Here is a 15,139-nt window from a genome sequence, read left to right as displayed (position 1 = left end):
CTATGGAAAGTTAAGCATCTATTTAACCATTAAAAACTGTAAGTCTGAACTAAACTGGCAAATCATAAAGCACATTTTGGCTCAAACTACATACCAGAGAAAGGAGGTCATCTGAAGTGCCTGTACACAAAGGCATGTAGACAGGGAAAAAAAAAATGAGAGGCACTAGAAGTCTGTGAGCAGTCAGAGAGTTATGATATCTTTGGAATTGCAGAGATGCAATACTATAGCACATATAACAGGAGTGCTCTGTTAGACGGATACAAACATTTCAGGAAAAACAAGCAGGGAAGACAAGAAGGCAACAAAGTGGTATTAGCAATCCAGGAAATTTCTGAGTTGCACTGGACGCTATTTTTGATGGGTGCTAGCTGGATGGGCCAACAGGCGAGGTGCTTTGCTGCATCTGCTATTTGTGAAAAAGAAGAAACTGGCTGAGGATTGGTAGTGCAAGGCAGCCTTAGTTGCCATAAGCATGAGAGGGTAGAAGTTAAGAGTGTGTGGAAGTGACGAAGGCAAGCAGCAGGAGGATGACTCTGGGCTTCAGAAGAACACACTGGGTTTTTTAGGGCACTGATTGGATACCTGAAGATCAAAGGAGTGAAGAAGAGATGATTGATCTCCAAGGTCAACCTCATGAGAAGACCCTTTTGTGTTGTTTTGTTCTTCCCTTGTGTTTTGTCAAGGTACAGTGAGACTCGGGTACATGCTGCTATTTTACTGTGGATCTGAATATGCAGCTGTCTGTGTAAGTGAGCATCAAAGAAAATTAAGCAATGCTTTAAATCCTTTTAACCCTTAAAGTAGGGGCCAGAACCTAAGCCTTAACTACAAAGAGCTGTAATCCAGAGTCTGGAATGCTCTGTGGTAAAACTAAGTACAGAAAGCTAAACTAGTCTTGTTTCAGAAGTAAATATTCCCACCTGCCTATCTAGGGACTAGCATGATTGTGTACAATGAGAGACAAAGCAGACATCTGTTGTCTTCTGTCAAGGGAGACTGTGGAGTTGGAAGACTCCTACAGCTTTTTCATCAAGTGATGCTGTAGGTAGTCTCAGTTCAGGAACATTAACTGTATCCATCCCTGCAGGCAAGAATAGGCAGAGTTACAGCTCCTCTGTGGACCCTGAAAACACTGAGGAATAAAGTTACTCCCCATAAAGAAGTCTGAAGTCACTCCTGTTCACATTCTTCACACTCAGGAACATTAGCAGGTAATTTAGCTGGTATATAGACACTTCAGCTAACAAAGTCCAGAATATAGCTCTTGTTTAGTTGCACCTCAGTCTGAAGGACTAAGTGACTTCTCCTATGCCTTCTCCTATGCCAAAAATTTCTGTGAAAGTCAGTATTCTTAAAGCACATAAGAAAATTACAGTAGGTTTTGAAGGTTTCTCTCAAAGTTCTTTGGAAAGAAGAATAAAACAAACAATCCCTGGAGAAGTTTTCTGTGAATATTTGAATTTTATTTTGTTATTAGCACAAGATGATATTATTCAAGGTCAAACATATCTCTACTCCATGACTCCCCCAGGATCCAGGAGCTGTCAGAGCTGCCTGGGTGTTTACTCTGATGGAGATCCCAGACATACTGAAGGCAATGGGAAAAATATGCCCAAGGCACAGACTTTATTGTTCAGTCACATTATTCCCTTACTACTGAGTCTTTCATTAGTTCAGTGATACTCTGGTATAGAATGAAATATACTCAGAAGTCACTCTCACTATTATTTTGTAAAAAGTCATCACTGTCATTGTGACCCTTTCCCCCCAAAAAGAGCCATGGTGTTCTGCTCTCACAATCTAAAAATTTTGGAAACAAGAACTATGGAGAAAAAAAAAAAAAGACATTCCAAAAATTTCTTCTTAACAAAGAAAATGATGAGAGTTGATGCCATAGTGACTAAGTAACCTTTAGGATTTTCAGTACTGTCAAGTCACATATGTTCTTTTCCATTTCACTCAATTCTGCTTCTATCTGAGTTGACAGAGCTTCACTTCTACATATGCCAGAGGTATTGGTATTGAAAGCTTATCTAGAAGGTACTATGTCACATTCTAGTTGCCTGTCTTACACATTGAATTCATGCTACCTTAAGAAGAACATAAAGCTCATCACTAAATGGCAAAGAATAATAATAAAAAAAAACCTTTTTACTTTGATCCTCAGTTATTAGTATCTCAACCTCAACTTTTGGTTCTGTGTTCTCTAATTCAGAGACCAAACTACACTGATGCCCATATGTCTGTATGAGTTCTTGTTGTGGTTTAACCCCAGCCAGCAGCTAAGCACCGCACATCTGCTCACTCACTTCCCCCCCAAGCCAATGGGATGGGGGAGAGAATCAGAAAAAAAAAAAAAAGTAAAATTCATCAGTTGAGTTAAGAACAGTTTAATAGAATAGAAAAGAAGAAACTAATAATGATAATAATAATAAAATGGTAATAGTAATAATAAAAGGATTGGAATATGCAAGTGATGCACAATGCAATTGCTCACACTCACCTACCGATGCCCAGTTGGTCCCCTGTCCTGGTTTCAGCTGGGATAGAGTTAATTGTCTCCCTAGTAGCTGGTACAGTGCTATGTTTTGAGTTCAGTATGAGAAGAATGTTGACAACACACTGATGTTTTCAGTTGTTGCTAAGTAGTGTTTAGTCTAAAGTCAAGGATTTTTCAGCTTCTGATGCCCAGCCAGCAAGAAAGCTGAAGGGGCACAAGAAGTTGGCACAGGACATGGCCAGGGCAGCTGACCCAAACTGGCCAAAGGGGTATTCCATACTGTGTGACATCACATCTAGTATATTAAATGGGGAGAGTGGGGGTGGGGGGAATCACCGCTCAGGGACTAACTGGGTGTCTATCGGCAGGTGGCGAGTGATTGCACTGCGCATCATTTGTACATTCTAATCCTTTTATTATTGCTGTTGTCATTTTATTAGTGTTATTACTATCATTATTAGTTTCTTCTTTTCTGTTCTATTAAACCATTGTTATCTCAGCCCATGAGTTTTACTTCTTTTCCAGATTTTCTCCCCCATCCCACTGCGGGGGGGGGGGGAGTGAGCAGCTGCATGGTGCTTAGTTGCTAGCTGGGGTTAAACCACAACATCCCTGATCAGCGATCGCACCACCCCCACTCCCCCCAGTTTATATATTGGGCATGATATCACATAGTATGGCATACATACCCCTTTGGCCAGTTTGCATCAGGTGCCCTGGCTGTGTCCTGTGCCAACTTCTTGTGCCCCTCCAGCCTTCTTGCTGGCTGGGCATCAGAAGCTGAAAAATCCTTGACTTAGTCTAAACGCTACTGGGCAACAACTGAAAACATCAGAGTGTTATCAACATTCTTCTCATACTAAACCCAAACCATAGCACTATACCAGCTACTAGGAAGACAATTAACTCTATCCCAGCTGAAACCTGGTCAGTTCTGCACCAGAATCTGGAAGCATTGAGAGATACAAGAGAAAGCCTGTGAGACAGGGGATTATATTTCTTCTATTTTATCCACAAACAAGATTTATGCTGTTTGACTAAGGTCTGATAGCAGGTATGAGGCAAATGTGAAAATAGGCACCAGAAGTCCAAAATTATTCTTTTCCAATAATTATTTTGTTGCAGCTTGATTTATTACCTGAAAATGTTCTTGCTAGAAAGGAGCATGAACCAAAACCTAAGCTTAAACCCTCTTAATGAATTCATTGAAGAACTCATGACCTTGTCCTCATTACCTAATTAAGTATCCTCAATGGGGAGTGGCAAGTCATATCCTAGTTTAGATCCAGTTTATTTTATTTTTATAAGGAACTTTTTTTCAGAACAGATGTCAGACTGGAGGGAGCAGCATGTATTTGATTATTATTTAATCCTCACTAATTCACAGCACTGTCAGTTCTTTGAGCCCCTCCCTCCACTTTCCTTCTGACTCCACAGATAACTTGCTCCATTTGGTTTTGATGACAGCATATGAGTCATTATCCAACACATACACTGGGTCATTAAAAAGAAAGCAACAATGTTTGATGGCAATACATCAACCAGAGTACATTTCTGCTATCTGTTAAGCAAATGACAAGGGAATAAAACTTCCAAGTCTTTTGCAAAACTCAAACTAAAATATTTATTTCTTAATTACAAAGGAAAAAGAAACTAGAACAAAGGCCCTTTGTGGCTGAAAGCGCTTTTCTCCTTATTCCATAATTAAGAAATTAATGAAACATAGATGAATTAGGGTGTATGAAGGAGGAGGAAGGAGAAATTTGGGCAAATATGAGAAATAGAAAAGGAAGATAGAGGGGATGGAGGGTGTTTCACATGGCATCTGGCTGGCATCAAGAAGAATGTTCATCAAATACTAAAGTTGTCTGGTTTACTTCATGCACATGCCTTAGAGCTATAAGTCACCTTTTCAATGAATCCAGTAATTTGAAAGTTGATCACAATAATCTCTTCTACTTTCAAAGTTTACTTTTATGTATCTGACATAAAAATAGCTCCTTGAAAAAAAATAATTTTTTCTAAATTCTTAGATTACTTGAATTACTGAAATTCCTCTAGCTAACTCTGAAAAGAAAACATCATGTTTTCTTAACAGTCATCCCATTTCATTTATACAAATTCTTTAAATAATTTTCCCAATTATTCATAAGCAGATTTAAGCCTAAGAAGTGTAATGATTTTGAATGGTAGGAAAAATAAAGAGATGTGAAGATGACTCTGAAATTGTGAACTACTTCATGCTAAGGCTACCTGACCTTCCATGTTAACCATGACTACTATATCAGACAATTTTATTTTTCTGAGAGCCAGCAGTAACAGTTTTGTAAATTTTTTCAACCTCCATCATGCATTGGCTTAGTTTCCAAGATCCTTCTGGCAAATGCTGAGGGCTTGACCAATAGTATATACATTGCAAGAGCCAACACAGGAGCTCATGGAGTTTCTCCCAGCCCTCATATCCAGGGAAGATTCCTAAAATTCTACAAACCCAATTGTGGACAGACCAAGATCATCAGTTGCATAAGTATAGTGGTCTGGTAGTATCTGAGATACCTGGGTGTATCTGAAACATTTGCATATAGCTGGAAGATGACACACAGAGTCTATGGAAAACTCATGCTGAAATAGTAGCAAGAGGTGAGGTCATCTCATACAGCTAAACAGCTGTAACGGGAACTGATATACTTAGCACACACAGAAGTATCCTTGGTGCCTGTAAGTAGAGAGCTAATTTTAGGTGTCTTAATCCCAAACACCCAATGAATAGGTGGCCAACAGATTTATTGGATAAATCAATTAATAAAAATAAAGAGGTTCACCAGCTGAGTCCAGACCAATAATTTGTAAGTTCAAGAGGGAAGTGTCAGATTTAGAAATACAGTTTGGTCTTGCAGTTCATATGAGAACCCTTATGATCTGTGAAGTAGTTCAACAGTAGCTGGAACAAGACTGCTGCTATCACTGAAGGCAGAATGAAGAGGACCTGAACAGCAGCATGTAAGACCATTACCAAAAAATAAACTAAAAAGACACAGACATGTAGTGTTTGCAACTTGCTCAATATCACAACAAACAGCTCAGTAACAGAAAAATTGGAAGATGTGGAAAGGTAAAGTCTTGTTGGAACATCAGGAAAGCATTGGGAAGAAGCATACGATGTGTTAAATTAGTACAGATATGCTTCCTTGTTTCTAAGGAAAAAGGAGGTGGTGTGTTCTTTTAAGACTAGTTGTTCAAAAGTCCATAAGAGGTTAGTTTTGTATAATTTGCCAGCAGAATGACAGGTGAAGCATTTGCTTTAAACGTGTACAAGGGAATGCACTTTGGAAGGAACAATTTAACCTACTTGTACACAGATAGGTTGATAACTAATTCAGAGCCTTTTCACAAGAGAGATTCAAATGTCCATGTGGACACTACAAAGTGTCTGCTTAGCCTGAGTAGACTAAAATAAGCCTTGAGAACAGCACAGAAATTTATCAACAACATCTGAAATGGACATCCCAACAGAAGCCAGCCTACAAACTCACTTTCTTGTTACAGGAGTAAGTCCATGCTAGTTCACATGGCAAAGAAATCCCTACTCCCAGACTCAGTGTTGAAACTGCACAGCTCTCTATCTGTATGTTGGAGAACAGTTTTTGCCACTGCAGATGCAACTCATTTTCTGTCCATGTGACAGGAAGGAAAGCATTAAGTCTACCCAAATCATAATTCTGTGTCACATCTCTATGGGCTATTTTTCTTTGGTTTCTTCTTACTTTTGTTTGTGTGAAAGCATAGCACCAAAGTAGACAACGTTACTGTACATTGGAGTTTGGGGCAATGCGAGTTTTCTGCTGGCCAGTGTAACCCTATCCAGAAATAAGGTTTTGAAAGAATCACTGGAACAATTTCTCTTTTTTGTTTTATCATTTATGGACAAAGTTAAATTCTCTTGTTACTAGAAACTAGAGCGCTGTGGATTTACTAGGCATACAGCAATTTAGTTCACATAATTTTGTTTAGTTTAAAATGGCTGTCTTGTGCTAAACCAGGGTTGGGTTTACCCTTCCATCAGGCTTACTGCAGAATACAAAGATGACTTCTGGACTGGAAGACAAGGGGGAAGGAAAGATGTGATATTTTCATTTGCCTGGAACCATGCAATCATGTTCAGTTATAAATCTGTTGTCAGCTCCACTGATCAATAACTATTAGCAATAAGCACCACTAGTCACTGGCTTGACATTGATGAATGGTATAACCAAGAATGGGAGAAGTCTCCTGATAACAGCATCTAGACTCAGTCATCCATCCTCCTCTTTCTTTCTCCTGTCCTTTACCCCAAGGTGTTACTGCTATAAATGAGTACCACTCCCTTTTTCCCCATCTCAAGTTATGTTTAGTACTAACTTTGCTTTAGTGATGTCTTGCACACATCATCTTCCTATGCAACTCACTAATTAATCCACCCTTCCATAGCAATTTCTAAAACGTAAGCAATAGCTTTACATATAAGTACTTCTGTTTTCCTACAAAGTTCAGAAGATAGAAACACGAAAAGAAACCTTCGTCATACAGCAAAGTTAGCTTTCCACAAATAAACAGCCAAGCAATCTTCAAAGCTAGCTGTTGAACAATTTTATTAATTCTTGGGAGAAGAGTCTTAGATTTCCACACACACACATATATATTGTTGTGCTGAAGTGTTCCTCTAAAGAAGAAATATTACAGTCCCAAATGGGCCTTATAAGAAAGAGTTAAATGCATTATATAGGACAAGTCATGTCACAATACCTTTTTATTATGGCTAACACCTGCATAAGTCATGCTTAGAGAAAGGGAACAATCTATTAAAGCATCCCATCAGATTTAAAATGCAAAGTCATGCCCTAGATAAGCCTACCCAATTTTAACAGAGCAGTACACATCTTTGTGTCCTTAAGAAATATACCAAGCAACCCTTAAAGTCTTCAGCTGTATACCATCCATACACAGAGTAATTTATGGCCAATCTGCATTTTATATTAAATTCCTTGGCTTTGCATTCCAGTGCTCTTACCACTTTGGTCTGTGTTGCATTGTCTCCGTACCCTGGGTGGGCACATTCTGTACAGAATTCCATCTGAGATCAAAGTACTGACTATCCAATTAGGAACTGCACTGTGGATTACCAAAAAAAGTTCTAAATTTGTACTGTACATCTACAGCAGTACTTGTTCCTTTCTTCTGGTGTTTGCCTTGAGGACAACAATGGCCTTATTGGCAGCTCGCAGCATTGTCAAGAGGAAAGGAAGCATCCCAGTAGTAAAGTTCTGTTGAAAACAGCAAAATATCCACACAAGTACTAGAAAGGCACATTTTCTCAGCTTTTACCGTAATTACAAATAAAAACACAACACCTGTTCTATCTAGTAACAATATAATCTAGTCACTTTCATATCACTTTTTCCTCACATGATAAATATCTTTACCAGTCAAATGACAAGCTCAGATTTCGACAATAAATTTTGTCAACAGTATATGGTACGGTCTTGCAGCAGCAGCTAAACTGAATTCCACTTTTATTGTTCATCTCTCCTTCTGGAAAGAACAGCAATTAAATAATCAATAGGTCTGATTCATTTCTATACTGCATAGACATATAAATATGGCAGAACTTAAATTATTTCCTGTATAGCTTTCACCAGAATAAAGAGGTGTTTTCTTTGCATAATATTGTCACACTCAGAATGCCATTTTTTATCACTTTTCAAACACCAGCTCTTTTGTTTTATGTAGGCTAGAACAGAATTGTTTGGGAATATTTTCGATTTGCTAAGAACTTACATTTATATTTTTCTTTTTTTTCCCTTTCTTGTTTTAAGGGTACTTCCCATTTCAGTAAAACAAAGCTAACAATTAAATTATGGAAAAAATGCAAGAGTTAATTTCTCCTCCTTTCTTTTGTATTTTAGTTTCAAACCAAAACAATTATTTTTCAATTTTACTTGTCTTTTTCAGAAAATGTTTACAGAGGAATGGGATGAAAAATTGTAAATACAACATGGAAAAATGTTTTCCACATGATAAAAATAAGGGAAAATGAAAGTGCAGAAAGTTGGAGGTAGGTGCTATAGTCATCATCACTGCAGTAGTCAGGAATCAGATTACCCTAATATCACATTGCCAACATACTGAGGCAACAGAGTGTATTTTGAGTCACAGCAAAAAACCCAAACAATTGTAATCAGACTTCTATTTTTATGGCCATTAATTAGCAGTAGGTTTTCCCCTCTCCCCATACCAAGCATGCCTTATATCTGCTCACATTACTGCTTTCTCTTTTAACTTATTTATTCAATCTAAGCATAGTTTACAGCTAGCATGCAAATGACTAACTAATGGCACACTTGTTAGTGGCTTCTGTCATGCATGTTCAATTTAATAATCTTTTATGAATCAGTCAGCTGCAGAACATGTACGGACTGCAGATCTAATGCAGCTGAGGCAACAAGCTAAATGAAGTAATGAGTAAATCCTTGAGAAAAAAACCCAAGCTTAGTATTTCTACAGTGTGACAGAGAAATTCCAAATCAGAAGCATTTTAAAGTGGTTACCATCTGATAGTCTATGTGAAACAAATAAAACCTCTGCCAAGTTACCCATGCACTGCTGTTCTTACTTCTTCCACCACACAGAACAGTTTCACATCATCTAACACAAAGCTAGATACTTAATGGTGTCTTTAATCAGAAACCAAAATAGACAAAACTAGGATTGGTTTTGTTTTCGGGGTTTTTAATATCTTAAAACAATTCCTCCCTGAGAGTGATCAACTAGGTGTTTGCATTTCATGTTGCATTAAACCAAATCTCATCAACTCCAATCCATTCAATCCAGTGAGCCCCCAAAATTACTTCCTCCTCCCCCAAGAATCACCTCCTCCTCCCATCCCACTCCAGTTTACCACAATGAGTTTTAGCTCAGGTCAATAGCAAGGAACTACTGTGCAATGCTACCAGTAGGCAAGTGGTATGGCTAGCTTTTATTTCCAGTGATTTAGTTTTCACTTTTCCTGAGCATCTGAAAGGACCCTAAGCCCTACCATTCACTCGTTCTTATTTCTTCATTTTGCTCTTCTAACTACATTTTCATTTATCATAGTTGTTTACAATTCAGACCCTACTTATCATTTCACTTATTTCTAACTTTCAAGATTGAGTGGAAAAAAGTATGCATGCTGTCTCATAAGGATTTATATTCAGACTAAAGAACAATTTCCTTTTAGTTGTGGGGTCACAGCTGCCTGCCTCTCTTTTCCACTATACTAGTTAACCACAAAGATTAGACCCCTCAGGGCAACCACCTGCACATTCACCTCTTCAAGAGAAACAAATGGAAATTGTCCTGTCCTTTTCAAAAGCAGCATATTTATCTACCAGACATTTAGGAAAAAAAGGCAATTGATTCAAGAGTATGGTGGTATAAAGTGCTTTCTTTGGTAGAAATGTACATACTTTAAAATAAAATACTAACAGCATTTTAAGGAATTGTATGTAGCACCCTCATATATTCTGTTGTCAGTGCTTGTTTTAAACTTTAAGAGGAGAGAAAAAGAATATAGGATGAATAAAACAAGAAAAAATTTTAGGTAAGATAAAAATTATCCTGAACCGAAACTGAAACACTGTATGTTTCCTTTTATTTTTTTTTTACAGCAACATAGTTTCTTCCTTCATCTTCTCTCTTTTTGGCCAGGATTGAAATCAGAAGTCGCAGAACATTATGAAACAGACTATAGTGCTCAGAAAGGGAATGGCTACTCCAGTATTTAAGCTCCATGGATCATCTCTAGTCTGGCTTAGCCGTTCTACTGTAATGGGTGGCTTTAGGAATATTCTCTTTTTCATTTGAGCAATTCTGGTATCAAGCTCTCTTTCAACCTCCCTTCAAAGTCTGAAATGCAATTTACTGAACCTTCATTTCTTCCCGTTCAGAGAGGAATTGTAAAAGGAATCACAGTCACACTAACACACATAAATGGATGCCACCTTGCTATAGCACAGCTAAACGTAGCTATTTGTAAAAAGATGTTTTAGGTACACACACACTTTATCTGAAGTGAAAGAAAACTAATAATACAGACTAACTACTTATTTATAGAGAGAAAAATTCTGTCCAAGTCAGTGTTCCTCTTTCCCTGTGGGTTCCTTCTGAGTTTCAAAAGGTACTATTCCATTAGGAGGAAAATAATTTTAAAAAAATCTACATAAAAATATTTCCTGAATAGATAAAATACTGCTAATAGAGTAATAAAATTACCACAGAGCTAAGTTTTTCCACTGATCTTTCAGCCATCATTACAACACCCCTTCTCAGGAGAATAAAATATATGAGCCAAATAGAAAGACTGTCAATTTTACTTTTTCTTCCTCCTCAAAAGGAAAAGCCATCAACCAAAAGCTCTACCGTGAGACTGATAATTAAAAAAAAAAAGTAATAGAGTGATTCAGAAGGCAACATACAGATCAGGTCCAGCTTCTTTTACAAAACGGATTAGTAGAGAGGAAATCAGAGAAAAGCCAGTCTTAACAAAATGATGTTGTGAAAGTTGCATATTTCTACACCTGGCACAAGTGAAGATCTGTATTGTTATGCTTTTCTGCATCAATACCTCTAAAAGCTCTCTTTTGTCTTTCTAGACCCATTTGGGATTTCCTTCATATTTCATAAGCCATGGCAGCACACTAACGCAATCTTTGAAAAGTGAACACCTATTCTGGCACTTGCTCACAAGCAGACAGAAGTCTTAAACAGAGAGCCAAAAACTCACATAGCTAGTCCATCATTCTTTTCAAACAGTCTAGCTATATAGACTTCCAACTTGACTGACAGCTTAAACCAGGCTACCTAATATTAACAATATCTGCTGGTTTCAGGATATTTTTAAAGATTTGAAGAAGCTAATTTGGTTTTATTAGTTGTATAACATCATGTAGAAATACAATAATGGACTAATTGTATACAGAAACAGAAAAATATTTAGTTGCGCATTAAAAATTAAAATTCATTAAAAACATTAAAATACATATTAAAGTCATTTTTTGCAATATTCTTTCTTCTTACTTAAGGATTCCTCTGAAGAGGGCCATCTTATGCTTGACAGCTTACATATATTAAAAGTGCATTCAAAATAAATCAGTCATAGAAAAATCAGTTGTTTTTTAAAAGCTACAGTGTAAGCCATAAGAAAAGCAGAAGAATTCATGTTTACCATTAAGAAGTTAAATGCACAGCACACCTTAAGTTCATGACAACTGTCTTGGGTCTTTGGAAACTTTCACCAAGATCAAACTGTGGAATTACTTTAAAATGGTCTCCTGGATGTAGGGTGACAAGAATAATTTTATAATGGATGAAAAAAGCCAAAAATCTTTAAAAAGGCAGGAAAAAAAAAAGAAAAAAAGAAAGTAGGTAGGCCAAATAATGTCACAGGAAAAGATTCTTTAGAGATTTTAATTTCTTCCTATGCAAGTCAAAGCACATCTGGTTCAAAGTTGCAAGATCAATCCTTGGCTAAAGAAGGATAACAGTAGAAGCAAGAGGTGCTCTTCAGGACTTTGGCTGATACAGCATTACATGTTAGTTTCCCACATCTGTCAGGTGATTAACCCTGTAGATGGCAGAACCTGTAGTCTCATACAAAAAAGCATCCATATTCTTCTGTATCACTTATATTGCCTTATTCCTCCAGCAAGCATTCTAGAAAGATTCCTGAGGGCTGCCCCTTCCTGCACTAATTTGTTTATTTTAAGAGTTTATTAATTTCTCTTAGATATATATTTAAGTCAGAGCATACAAACCCCATTGTTACATAGAAGTTTCCTCAGAAGAAGGAATAATACTAACAGAAATCAGGTCTACGATATTTCTAGTTTTAGGAAAACAGAAGCCAATTTAATGTCATGGTATTCAGCTAGCTCACCCCACCTCAAACCTCCTGACCAAGGTATAGAATAGCATTGGAAAAGGTTCAGAGATGGACTGTAATAAAGACTACAGGGACAGAAAACTAAGTTAGTTAGGTGTCCATAGACTAGAAACAGCTAGGGAGACATTTGGCAGATTCTTGTTCCTACAAATCAGACAGAAATCACTTGTTCAATGGTTTTTTTTTCCAACAGAAGAATTGAAGGCCACCACATTAAAGGAGATGACAAGTTTCAAACAAGCAAAACACAGTTGTTCTTCATGCAACAGATAGTATACTTGTAGGACTTGCTGCCAGAGGACATTGTGACTAATGGATGTCTACATAGGTTCAAGGAGACACTTGACAAATATTTTGATGGCAAATGTGCTAAGGGTTATCAAATGCACAAATCTGTATAAGTCTCTGGAAGGGCCCCAAAGTTGAAATATCAGGAGGCTGGACAATTTTTGCTTTTTTTCTCACTTTTTTTATAGACATTTCCTTACACCCGTTGACCAAGGCAGCATATAGCACTAGTTCAGGCTTTTGTTGTGGCATGGACAGCCATCCTTTGACTGCTGTAGTCAAAAACATCTTTTTTTTTATAATGAAAATATTTGTGTTTTCTCTAGGAGCTCTGTGTTGTGAGTGTCAAATGCTTTAGGGAGTGTTGACAGATGTTTACAGGGTATTTCCATCCCTAGGTCTATGGTTTCCAGAAGCATGCTATAGTCCTGAGAACCATCAGACTCAAAACAGATCCAGACTGCTTAGAAGGCCCAGCACACCTCCTGGACAAGACCTTTAATATTCTAAAACAACCATAAAAACCAGGCAGATACAAAAGTGGTGGTTTTGGGTTTTTTTGGGTGGTTTTTTTTGTTTGTTTTTTGGTTTTTTTAGAAAAAAACAACAAAACTTTGTCTTTTGTTCTCCCCTCTTTGCTCACTTATTTTTTATCATATCTCCACTTTCTTCTATTTCTTTCTTCTTCCTATGTGTTATCCTCTTCTCTTCTATCTTTTCATCATTCCTGTATTAAAAAGTTCCTCAGCTCTTCCTCTGTCTGCAGGGACCAGGAAGGGTTTCCAATAAAACAGCTAGTGATAGAACAGGAACACAGATCCTGGGCAGATTTTACTCTTCAGACAGCATTTAACAGTTTGTTACATCTGCAGAGAATGATTTGGACAGAAAAAGCTGAAAAATCTACTAGAACACCAATACAATCATAAATAGATTGCATTAAGAAACATATACTAACCCTGTACAATCTAATTTAAAAAACAACACAAATATAGCTATTCTTTGGAGGAAAACCCCTGATGCAGCTAGATCAGCCTCACCACCTGTTATTATCTAATGAATTTGATGCTGAATACTGGATTTTGAGTCAGAACTCAGGGGTCACCTAAACTTACATTCTATTCTGCTTTACTCTATTCACTGAAGTTATGCAAAGTGAAAAGGAGGACAAGAAGTGCTCTTTAGACTATGGAATAATGTTGCATCTTTTACAACCAAGTATCCAAGTATCTTCGAACATGAAACTAATTTGGAGCTTTTGGTTTACAAGCAGTAAATCTGTAACTACAATATCACAACTGAGTAATCTTTAAGTAACTTATTCCAGGTTTGTGTTCTGTCCCATAATTTTATTTTTCTTTTAATTTAAATTAATAGATTTTTGTAGCTAGGCATGCTCAACATTGGTGTGCTGGTTTTGGCTGGGGTAGGGTTAATTTTCTTCATAGCAGCTGGTATGGGACTATGTTTTGGATTTGTGCTGAAAACAGTGTTGACAACACAGGGATGTTTTCATTATTGCTGAGCAGCGCTTACAGATAGTCAAGGCCTTTTCTGTTTTTCACCCCACCCCACCAGCGAGGAGGCTGGGGGGGCACAAGAAGTTGGGAGGGGACACAGCTGGGACAGCTGACCCCAACTGACCCAAGGGACATCCCAGACCATATGATGTCATGCTCAGCATATAAAGCTGGGGGAAGAAGGAGGAAGGGGGGGAAATTCGGTTATGACATTTGTCTTCCCAAGTCACCGTTATGCATGATGGAGCCCTGCTTTCCTAGGGATGGCTGAACACCTGCCTGCCCACAGGAGGTGGTGAATGAATTCCTTGTTTTGCTTTGCTTGTGTGCGTGGCTTTTGCTTTCCCTATTAAACTGTCTTTATCTCAACCCAAGAGTTTTCTCACTTTTAATCTTCTGATTCTCTCCCCCATCCCAACACAGGGGGAGTGAGCGAGCAGCTGTGTGGGGCTTAGTTGCCAGCTGGGCTTAAACTAGAACAGTGGTCAAATAAGAGAATAAAAGTCTGAAATAACATCCTTGCAACGTGTTTAAGAATTAACAGGAAATGAAAGTACTTTAGGTTGGATTTAAAGTACCCGTAGCATGGTAAACTAAGAATGTGAGGTAAGTTTTTCAAAACTGTTTGAACAATTAGAAGTTTCAGGCCATGTTGGTGTAACTCATCTCCCAGGACTTGATTGGCAGCCAGTTATAAAACAAGTAGAAAAAGGCTAAGTTCATTTTTAAAGATCACTAATCAACAGCTCAAGTGTGTGAGTGAAATCTTGTTTCTAGGCTTTCTTCAGAGACCTGGAAAACTTCAAGCAAAGCCTTTTGTTGTTGCATGTCACAGTTCCACTGCCAAGCGCAGACAGGAGAACCATTGGC

Source organism: Harpia harpyja, chromosome 2 (genome assembly GCF_026419915.1).
Source record: "Harpia harpyja isolate bHarHar1 chromosome 2, bHarHar1 primary haplotype, whole genome shotgun sequence".
NCBI classification, from domain to species: Eukaryota; Metazoa; Chordata; class Aves; order Accipitriformes; family Accipitridae; genus Harpia; species Harpia harpyja.
The sequence above is the reverse complement of the archived record's forward strand: the minus strand, read 5'-3'. Positions refer to the sequence as shown.